At 40.5% G+C, this 11,493-nt stretch overlaps 1 long non-coding RNA gene across 1 annotated transcript; it reads right to left on the reverse strand.

Annotated features, from left to right (window-relative positions):
* Positions 1–598: 598 nt before the first annotated feature.
* On the reverse strand, positions 599–11,253 carry LOC116676146 (uncharacterized). The gene is made up of 3 exons (XR_004328602.1): positions 11,159–11,253; positions 10,808–10,811; positions 599–610 (listed from the first exon to the last, which is right to left on the reverse strand). It is a non-coding gene; the product is annotated as an uncharacterized LOC116676146 (long non-coding RNA).
* Between the last annotated feature and the right edge of the window lie 240 nt (positions 11,254–11,493).

Below are 11,493 nucleotides of genomic sequence, written 5' to 3' on the forward strand. Positions count from 1 at the left end.
TAATAAATAATAGGAACTAATATGGGAAGCCAGGATAGCATCTGGCTTTTGTTTGGCCATCAGGCCTGTAGAGTCAGCCTGTATCTCCGCCTGTATCTCAGACCTTGTGTTTCTTTGTTTATCTGCTCAGTTTACCTCTCTGTTGCCATCATAAACAGCCAGCTGTGTCAATATGTGTTAGTTTTTTATGTTGACTATCACTTGACAATGTGTCACCCAGACTTGTGTTCACCAAACTGCTTGATTTCGATGTGAAATGCACTGAACCTAGAATAAACCTAACTAAACTACTAGGGTAGAGTGGTTTATAACAGTGGTCAGTTTGAGTTGACTCAGGTCGATTTACAAATCAACTTACCAAAAGGTGTAAATCAATTTACTGATATCTTGATTGTTTCTGTGTTCATTCCACTTGCAATGCATTTACTATAAGTCACTCTTTGGCTTTTTGACATCAATAAACCAAAACATGAATGCAGTCTTAAACATGGGTGTTTCTTCTGTCTTGGTTTGAATGCAGAAAAAGGTATTTTGGCAAGACATACTGTATATCCAGTACAGTTTAAGAAACAACAAACTCTGAGATCGTTATGTTCAATTCATGTTGTGCCTTTGTCTTTGTTTCTATATCAAGAAAGTATGGGAAACGTTGAATTTTTGTATGCAGCTCTACATAGAATCCAAGTGTTTTTTTAAGACCCAGTCTATGAGTCTTTTTTCAAACAGTCTCTGATGTCATCTTAGACAGAGCCCCATTATGAAATATAGGCTGCCAGAGTAGGTTCTCACAAGGAGTTAATCCATGTCAGCATTGCCATCACACCACTTTAGGAACACAGCTGTCATTTCTGCCATATTAACCAAGAATAACAGCCTTAGTAAATATTATTTGTTTCCCATATATCAGAATCCATGTCACTGTTGCCCTGAAACACATCACAATGATTAAAAACACCCTCACCTTATTACAGAGGCTAACCAGATGTATGTCCAGTATTTTTCATATAATCTGGCCAATGTGCTCTCCCCTTCCTTTGTGACACAAGATTTATTATGTGTTTTTACTCTGTTAGACCTCCATTACGCTACTCTAGTGACTGTGACTCTGCAGCCTCTCCACCTTCTCACATGTACACATACTTCCCTCTAATCGTATTGAGATCTTGGGAATACCTGCTTGGATAATTTGGAATTCCAAAGAGGCTAGAAGCCATGTGGCGAAATACTGGATTATTATTTCATAATTTCTGTTATCCCTGCCTGATGGTCAGCTTAAAGAAGTATTTTACCACAGGAAATGTGTTGACATAACACTGGGCTGTCTAAGTAGAAGAAAGGTACAATCATTTTTTAAATTGGTCCTACATGCCTAGAGAAAACTGAGAAAAACTGGCTGTGGTATTCACTTTTGCAAAATGTAGAAAACCTAAAACAACCAGAATGCACTGGAGGCCACTCCCAAAACACTATCGCTATTGCACTTACCATGCTCAGACGTCCGTTTCATCCTGTTGGAATTTTTTTTCCAATTTCTTTTCAGCCACTGTGAAATTTGCTGCAGTGACTCCACTTCTTTTCCCGTCAGTGCACTTTGACCACATCAGCACCACCAGTTGCCCCCAGACATGGGACAGCTCTGCTCCGCCATCCTCACCGGCTGGCGATGCTTGACTCTGAAATGCATCATCCTTGCGGACTTTTGCTGCCTCATGAGCGGGAAGCTTTGGGAGCTGACAACATGGAGGGAAGTTAAACATTCTTCATATGCATATACTACCCACACTGTAATGATACAAAGCTGGTCAAAAATCCTCAAAGTTTCCCTTTAACCTCAGACCTCAAAACGATATTGTAGAGAGCTGTGCTGAATCTGACCCAGGCACTCACTGTTTCACCATCGCAACTGCAGGAGCTGTGGAGAGAACAACAGAGTGGTGCTCAATTATCCGTTAACACGGTTATTACAATATATGGCTTCTTTAAAGAAAGACAGGAAAGAGATGAATAGAGATGGAAAAAGAATTCCGCAAAGTGAAGGTAAAACAAAGAAATACAAAGGAGATGTAACACTTAAGGTGTAAACTAAAAGGATAACAGATTCTTGGAGTGAGTAAGTCAGAGTGAGAAGTAGATAGTGCAGAATAATGCATAAACCCCTGGGATAGAGGGGGAGCAAGAGAAAGCAGCGGCTAAACTAACAGTCAACAATAAGGTCAAAGGTCAAATTGACGACAGACCCTTGGTGGCCCAAAACATAGATTGGGTGTCTTAAGAGGTCAACTCTGTTTGTAGGAGAAGCCAACTTGTCAATTTGCATTAGTGAATAATTAGAACAATCAAGTACAGTATTCAATGTAGTTTCAGTGATGACTCCAGGAGTGTCTTACTTACTTACTTACTTACTGCCCGTCACCCCTACCAGGGTATAGGCCGCCAGGAGTGTCTAGCAGGTGAAAAAACAGCTGCTGTGGGTCACGAGTTGTTTGTGAGTCAGTGAGCTGTGTTACAGTGATTCTAACAGCCCCTCTGCAGGACCGGTCTCCATCCGTGACTTTGATAGAAGCAGTGCTGAACTGGATCATTTCAAAAACACTCAGCTGACCTATAAGTCACAGAGGGAAGGGTAACTAGAAAAACACTGGAAGGAAAGGGAACTAATTAGGAATTCTGGAATTCCAAGATTCCCAGGTTTCCCACAGCGGCCCGGAGCTGCAGGAATCAGATAGTCTCGAAGAGAAAGGATGGTGCAAAGTCGGCTTCCTGAGAGGAAGTACATTTACATGTAAAGGAGGGGGAACATGATTTGCAAGTCCAATGGCTGAGCTGTTCTCCTCACATTCTGTGTGAAGAAACATAAACTATAATAATCCTGAACCTATTGTGCTTATTTTTACATTTTTCAAAAGAGGATAAAACCTTTTTATGATCGTTATTATAGAAACAGTATTGCTAGGAAAGGCGCTGTCAACTTCAGTAGCGTACTATCGACTGGAGCATGTTAATGCCTGTAAAGCCTACGAACAAGCCCCCCCCGCCACTTTTCTAACAAACCTCACTACTACACTTTAGTGCCCGTCCACACTGATATTGCAATAAAATGACAGTACCGACACAGTCAGTCGCAACCAAAAGTGTACACCTCTTGGAGAACACTAACATAGGCAACCTAATCACACACAAAAACTTCAGTTTCCTTCCTTTTGTTAATTACAGTTTTGCCCAAATAACTACACAAATAAAAAAGAAACATCAAGAATACACTTATGTATTCATGTACAATTATTTCAACTTTAAGCATTTGTGTTACATCCAAACTGAGTATTTGATCTCTGTCTTTTAAGTCACTCAGGCGTTCTCAGTGGCATTATATAAAGCTTTATTGCAGACACAGGTCCATAGTACACATCATACAGCATTGTGTTGGGTGGTCTCGTTGTGACACTTGCGTACACAAAAGCTTCGTTCAGCAAGACTATGAACATACAAAGGGATTGCATTGCCTCAGCTCTGTCATTGTCACCAGTGATTAACATACACTTCTAGTGTGCTGTTTACACTCAAAGAACAATGAGTCACTGTATTGGACGGCATCTTGCCTCAATGATTTTTGATTATTTGGAAAGCAAACTAAAACAAAAACTGCAATTTTAGGATGACATAATAAATCAATGCATTGTGACCAGGGGAGAACTAGAAAACTGGAAGATAGATCGGAGCACAAAGCAAGCAGTCTGGGAACCCCAGGGAGCAACAGAGCAACACGGGGTCACCCAAAAAGACACAACTGTTTCCTCCTTCTTCTGGGAAAAAAGTTCTGGTGGTCTCACTAACTGCATGCTACTAATAAGGAAACGGCCACATTAGCAGGCATGAACAAATTGTATTTTAAACAGCTACAATAGGCCCTGTAGTGCCAACATCATCTACTCTGCAGCTTGATTTTAGCCCACGATACCATAGCTTAGGGCATTTATCGAGCATATGGAAGCAGTATGTGAATAAAAGGCTTTTGGTTGGTTGGCCAGACATGAGAGAGAATACAATGGGAGGGATGAAATCCAAAACACTAATCTAGCTGTAAATTCCTAGCGTGAATTGGTGGTTGTGAAAGGTCATGGAGTTGAGCTTGGACACCTTCGCCTGGAATTGCTGTGTCGTATTTCACACATGAATTTATTTTCGGGCACCAGCAAGGAGTTTTACAGTTGAGATTTGTAAGAGCATATGACATTTCATACAGGAAAAAAATGTGTATTAAATGTCAGGAAGCTGGGTTCAACTGTGTGTGTGTGTGTGTGTGTGTGTGTGTGTGTGTGTGTGTGTGTGTGTGTGTGTGTGTGTGTGTGTGTGTGTGTGTGTGTGTGTGTGTGTGTGTTGTAGGAGGGGTTGTCTGTGTAAATGTATCTGGGTAGGAGACTGCATACTTGAGAATCATTGCGTTTTGCTCCATCATCTCTGGGTGGGTCCTGATTTCTGGCAGTGATGATACATATTGTTCTCTTAAAAACACTGAAAGCCAACACCATAATCTCGGACTGCCCACAACTCAAACCCCTAAAGGTGAGTACTGTCATGTGAACTCCAGCTCCTTGTTATCCCCTGCTTTTCACAAAGGGACATGCTGGCTTGGAATTTCTCTTATGTGCCAGAGCAAGACGATATTATTTGCATGGCCAAAAGCACTAATCAAACTATGGCCACAGTCACTATCATTTGAAATTACTTTAATTTGACAAGTCTTACCGGTATCCCCATCCACTTTGACATTTGGTGTCAGTCTCAGGTCTCACCCACTGCAGGTGTCAGATGCCTTTACGCAGGTGTGTTTGGAGTTTTACGCTGCCAGAGGGCAGATATTTTTTTTAAAGAAATGCTCGTCAGGTGATTTTCAAACACATTTTTTTTTACTCACAAACTTCCTATCTGAAAAGGCCAATCATAAAAGGATTACAGGGTACAGGCATGTCCAAATATCCCCATCACCACCGTAGGCTCCTGGTGTCAGGCCACATTAGTGTCAGCGCCCCCCAATAAACACACCTGTCCCCCTGCATCAAGCTCCAGATCTAACCCCAGGCTTCCTGGGCCCAGGTCAGGCCACACCTGGTTTAACCTGTCCACAGATTTTGACTCTGTTTGGGTGAAGGAGACGGGGAAAGCTGCTGAAAAGTGGTATTGGACTCATTCATTGGCTGAGTCCCAATGTTTGATTCCATAATTTAGTATCCTTGAACTTCTGTCTGAAGGAATTAGGAGTGTTTAGTGGCTGCTCTTTAGACTTTTAGACTGTAGTTCATACTAAAAAAATACAATTAACTTTCTGAAGAGCAAGTCTTTAGAAAGGCAATCCACTAAATATCCATGTCTGATACGGGTTTTTTTAAATTTTGTATACAGAAAACACACAAAACAGTACAAATACATACCCCACCCTAGGATGCTGCACAACAACGTAAAACAGAGGTAACAAAAGAGAGTCATCTCAATGACTATGGTGTTGACAAGGCCTTTTTTAAGACTCAATAAAAGACAATATTACTGAAGCGCAAACCTGCATTATTCCATGTCTTTGACATGTACATAAAAATAACTTGTGCTATCTGTAGAACACACAAGTGAACCTACAGTGTATCAGTGTGTAAACACAGTTTTATCATCACCCCTCCTTTGTACCTGTCATTTCACTTTGAGACAGTGGATGAGTTCAGAGTTCAGGACAGGTCAAACACACAGAGCAGATCTGCTGATCTCTGGGCTACCCTGCAATACAATAACTGATAGGTTCCAGCTGCCCTCTGTCCTTTCTCACAGGTCCAATGCATCCCAGATGTCTCACGCTGACTGGCTGGACAGGCTCACAGCTGGCTAGGAGCTAGGCGAGAGAGAGAGAAGAGAGAGAGAGAGAGAGGAAAAAAAAGAGAGGGAGGGGAAGAAAGAAAGAGAATTGCGGGTACCTGCCAAAACCTGAATAGCTCTGCTAGTCTGTCACACTGAATACTTTATGGTTATTTGTGTCAACTCCGAACAAATAAAACACAAAACACAATAGTGCAAATAAGCAGCAGTCATTGTTGTATACAATCCAATGCCAAACATCTTTCATTAACAAAGTGTAAAGTGTGCACATTGTGTTTATTATGTAATCACTCTGTATTTTGAGATGTCAATGTCAATTTGTATTCATGTAGCACCTTTCATCACAATAAACCCAAGGTGCTTTACGTTAAACATTGCATTTCACAGCAAAAGATAAATAATTATGCAATAAACACAACAGGATAATCAACAAAAAAAAAAACATACACACAAGTGTGATCATACAAATATGGACACACACGCACACACACACAAACACACACACACAGACACAGACACAGACACACACACTACAACACAATACAAACACACACACACACACACACTAATTAAGCAAATGCCTGAGAAAATAAGGTTTTCAGTTTGTTTTAAATGTGGACACAGTTGTGATGGACGTGGTCATCGAGCAGTTTGTTCCAGAGAGCAGGACCACAGAAACCGAAGGTCCCCTCACCTGAGTTAAACTCTGTCATGGATATTACCACACTGATGAACACGCTCAGGCATAAAAGCACAAACCAACTTTTGTTTCTTCCCCTGCCCATCACAGATGTTTTCCTCTATCTTTAATTAACTGTGTATTGCTTGTGTGTTTTGCTCTGCCTATACAGAAAGGAGAGGTAATTTAGTTTTAGGGATTGCTATCATTGTCCTTGGGAAAACATTCCATTAGTTGTCGCTGCCACATTGGCTCCAGCAAGCAGAAAAGAGACCGACCCAAGAGACAGTAGACCGCCTGATTCCAGAGTCAAATCACACTGACACTCCCTCCTCAACCCAGATGTGCCTCTCCTCTGTGTCGCATAAAAACTCCTGCAAATGCTGCACCACCTGCTTACACATACACACAAACACACACACAAACACACACACACACATACGCACACGCACGCAGGCTTTCAGTCAGTCTCTGTCCCATGTGCTTTTGTCTGGAACAATATATTAAATTGTGGAACACACCTTGATATTTTTTATTGATATTTTGGGGGTGATACCTAAAGCACATTTCATTGAATGTTTTGGATATGCTGTTGTTTTATTTATTACATCAGCCATAAGATAGTCAGACCTTTGTCTATTAGAGAAAGCAGTTGTGTGCACATTTATGTGTGTGCATGTGTGTGTCAAAACTAATACATATGGCCCTTAAAGCATGTGTGTTTGCCCATATTCTTAAGACCCAGTAAATACCTGCTCACAGATGCTCACTTTCACTTTTTTTTAAACTTTTTTACAGTCCTTTTACACAAGGGAGTAAGAATAAACTCGTGTCAGACTCTGGTGTTCAGAAAATGTGCCTTTTGGCTCCAGAAGGAAACCATGAAAACAAAATACAAGATTTTCACTCTATCCCAAGTTTCTCCTGTTTGCAATCTAAACGTTTAGGTCTGTGATGGAGCTGTAAGAAGAGCAGCAGTGACCTAATGGGACTTGGAAACACTTTGATCCAGAGTCGGTGAAGCAAATCTAAAACGAGGAACACTCTCTCCCAGCTATTTACACCACAGGTTTTAAGGTTCCTCTGAGGTATTTTGATCACCACCGTTTTACAGCAATGCATACTTTACTCATATGTTTAGGCTCGACTAGAAGGTGGGGTTCACGTGAGTGTGACCATGTCTTTCCTCCTCCGGATTTCTCCTGGTCTTTTAACACAAGACATTTGATGTCAGAGGCCCTGTCAAACCAGATGGCCCTTTCATTACTTTTCCCAAATCAGCTTCAGGACCAGAGATGGCAACACATGGGAGCTGCTAACGATATGTTGACATAAATGTAACGAGGAGGAATGCATTTCTGCTGCCTCTTTTTCATATCTGAAACGGATTTGTTTATGGCCACATTAGAAAACATTTTGGAACTTTTTGGTGGCTACATTATAGGAATCCAAGTAATTACAGCTATTCATTTTCCTGTACTGGTGTAGAAATTGTTTTTTTAACAGTCAAATTAACGCAATATAACAAGTTAACGTAAATTTGATTCATGCATGCACATTCTCCGTGGATTTTGGAATTCAGGAGGCAACGTTTGTGGATGGCTAGCAGAAACAAACCTCCTTGAGCAGAAATAGATACAGAAAAGAGTCTTTTTGACACAAGTTCAGTTTCAATGCCCTTCCTGATGGTACTCTCCACATGACTTAAGGTATTTGCATGTACTGTCGATGTGAATTGAGTTCCACCGAGTACTTTGAGTCTCAAATACAACTTGCTGGCCAAGCATTGTGATGTAATGCACGAGGTCCATTGTTGAGCTGCTTAAAAAAATGGAATGTTTAGTTAACCTTTAGTAAGTATAATTGGGACACTAGATAGTATAGACAGTAATATCTAGACAGTATTTGTCATTGTTTCCGATTGTTTCAATAATAATAAACAATTGCATAAAGCAAGCATATTTGTCAGCTTCCATGTAGATAAGTACGGTGGCCGACAGGGGCAAACGCATTGCAACTTAAAAAAACACATGCAAATAGACAAACACAAGCAAATTAAAAAACCTATATCAATTTGACAACACATGCACAGCATTCAGCAAACACGCTGCAAATACACCATAACACAACTGAATACACAAGCGTGCTTCAAATACGGGCCGATGCAAAATGAAACCCACTTACCACGAAAACAAATGCTACAGAAAAATGCTGCATCTAGTTTACACAACAGAAGGCGAGGTCATGTTAGACGGAGTTTGTATTTCGTTGTATTTGTTTTTGGGGTTTGTGTGCTTTTCATTTTGCATCGTTTGGTTTTTGCAGCTTTCACTGACTGTAATCCCGCAGCTGAACAGGGTTATCCAATTAAATTTTTGCAACCTTAACCAGGCCGGGCAGCCTGTCTAGCTTAGATTTTCTTAACATGCTGAAGAAGCGTGCAATGTGCTTTAGCATAAGTCATACTCTGTGTACAAAGAGTGGTGTCTTATTTGTCTTTTTACCCTTTCCAAAACCAAAAACACCAACAAATTGTAAGGGGAGCATTGTCAGCTCTAACATAAGCTGCAAATATTAACATGTCTGGCTACCTAATGCTTGTCACTAACCTAGCTCTGGGGAGCATAGTCCCCTTGTGTCCTTATGTTTTTTCGCCCCACAGTTTTCCTTGGATTAGGGCGGCACCTACAGTAAATTATGGTTGCAGCTGTCGCCATGGTCCTGCTCCGTACCCTGCTACACCCCTGCTGTGCCCTGCTACACCTGCTATGCCCTGCTACACCCTGCTATGCCTTGCTCCCTCCTGCTATGCCCTGCAGTGCCCACTACGCCTGTTACACCCTGTAACGCCCTGCAGTGCCCTGCTACGCCATGAACTACTATTTCTAGTCATAGTTTCATTATCTTTTCTTCTGAAATAATTGCCACTGTTCATCACACCCCCACTAGCACTGTCAGACATGTGTACCAAGTGCCTGGGTCTGTCCGAGGTTTCTCCCTAAAAGGAAGTTTTTCCTCACTACTGTCGCTTGCTAAATGCTTGTTCTCGGGTGATTTAATGGAATTGCTGGGTCTTTGTAATTATACAGTGTTGTCTAGACTTACTTTATCTGTAAAGTGTCTTGACGTAACTCTTTATGATTTGTTACTATAAATAAAATTGAATTGAATTGAATTACCTTACCTTACTACTTATGGTAAGCTAGGTAGTGAGCTAACATTAAGCTACAAATTGAAACAGGGTTATGTTGAACAAAATAATGGTCTGATGATTCTGACTGGGTAATGGACTGGGTGTCATATTAGCAAATAACTGGTCTCAAATGAATTGAGACAGCAGTCAACATAAAGGACTGCTAATTGCAGTGTGAGAGGTGTACCCATGATTGGCAGAGAGTTAGTGGGAACGTTTTGTTGTTCTTCCTGCTAGTTTGTGGAGCAGTATTAGTCAGTTTAAGCAAGAGGCTAGGTGTAAGAGCAAACAGTAACAACAGTTTTGTGGGTTTTGGCATTGGTTATCGCCCACAGTAGCCTGGGTACTGTTTGCTAATAAATTGCTAGCAAAACCACTCCAGATAACGTCTCCTAGCCTTCTTACAGAGGAACGCTACAGTATATACACCTTATGAGATAGGAGTTTATTGCACTCAGTGACAATATTTGTGGCTGTAATTTGTTGTGTGGTTAATTTATGTATTTTATCAGTGGTTTCTGTTGTTTTGTTTTTCCCTCTTACACAGAATCCAACCCGTTCTTTAAGTGATTTCTGTGGATTCATTCAGCAGAAAAGCTAAAAAACGTTTTCACAAAACACCGGAAAGTACAAGGAAAGAAACACATGATGATCGACACTGATATCTCAAGTCAGAAACACCTCAGTGGCTTATCAGTCGAGGCTAAGAGAGGGAACACAAACAGCGGGACAGAAGGAGATGGAATGCAGAAGAACGTTTTGTGATGTACAGATTCCTGAGATCACATGTAGCTGTAGCAGCGAGTGCATGTGTGAAAGAGCTCTTTGTCTGCAGCCCAGGTTCTTGGGTTCAGCTAATCAAATGGATTAGAACGGCTTTGAAAGTCCGCCCATCGGAATTGGCCATCCGCACAAAAAAAACACCTGCAGTGGCTGCAGCCTTCCACTTAGGTGCTTGCTTGTGTTTGTGCACAGGGACGTGCAGAGACAGTTTAGGCGGCAGGTTTCAAGGGAAAAATAGAATAAAATAGTTAATAAATTTATTCACATGATATTTAAAAACCACTAAATGTATAAACTCAACTTCGACTACCTTACTAATTTATCTTATTTCCCTTACCCAATTGTAATAGTTTTCAATGAATACTCAACATGTTTTCTACGCTACTAGTTTCATGTTTATATTTAGAATGAGTGACTGCATCAAGGAGAGAGACATAGTTTCACCAAGAATTTTGTTTATTTTGCATATGCTAATAACTCAATTTAATTCTTTTGGTGCTATGGTATAAATAACACCTTAAAAAATCTCAACAAAATCCTCACACTAAACTGAAAAAGGCTGTTGCTGCAATTTTGTTAATTTTACAGGAAAAAAACTGCATCAATAATGAAGATCAAACTAATGAAGTTACTGTTTAATGCAAAACTGTTGAGATTTTGGTCTATTTTGCTTCCATGTCTTCTTTTACTCTAATTGTAATACAACTTCCAAAATACATATTTAGATGGATTTATTTTAGGCTGGCATCTGTAGTTCTTCTGAATTTATCTACACATATTTATACCCAACATTTAAGGGGGTAAGACACTTAATTCATTAACTGGGGAAGTTTTGTGCTCATATGTTTTAGTTATTTGCATATCCGGTTCACCTCCACTGCCTTGTCAAATGTATGCAAATTAGCACATAAATAGTTAACTCCTTATTTGCATATCATGTGGCTATTGTGACTTATTAGACACAGATTGTACTGTTGCTGTT

This window comes from Etheostoma spectabile, unplaced genomic scaffold, assembly GCF_008692095.1.
Source record: "Etheostoma spectabile isolate EspeVRDwgs_2016 unplaced genomic scaffold, UIUC_Espe_1.0 scaffold00002721, whole genome shotgun sequence".
Taxonomy (NCBI): Eukaryota; Metazoa; Chordata; class Actinopteri; order Perciformes; family Percidae; genus Etheostoma; species Etheostoma spectabile.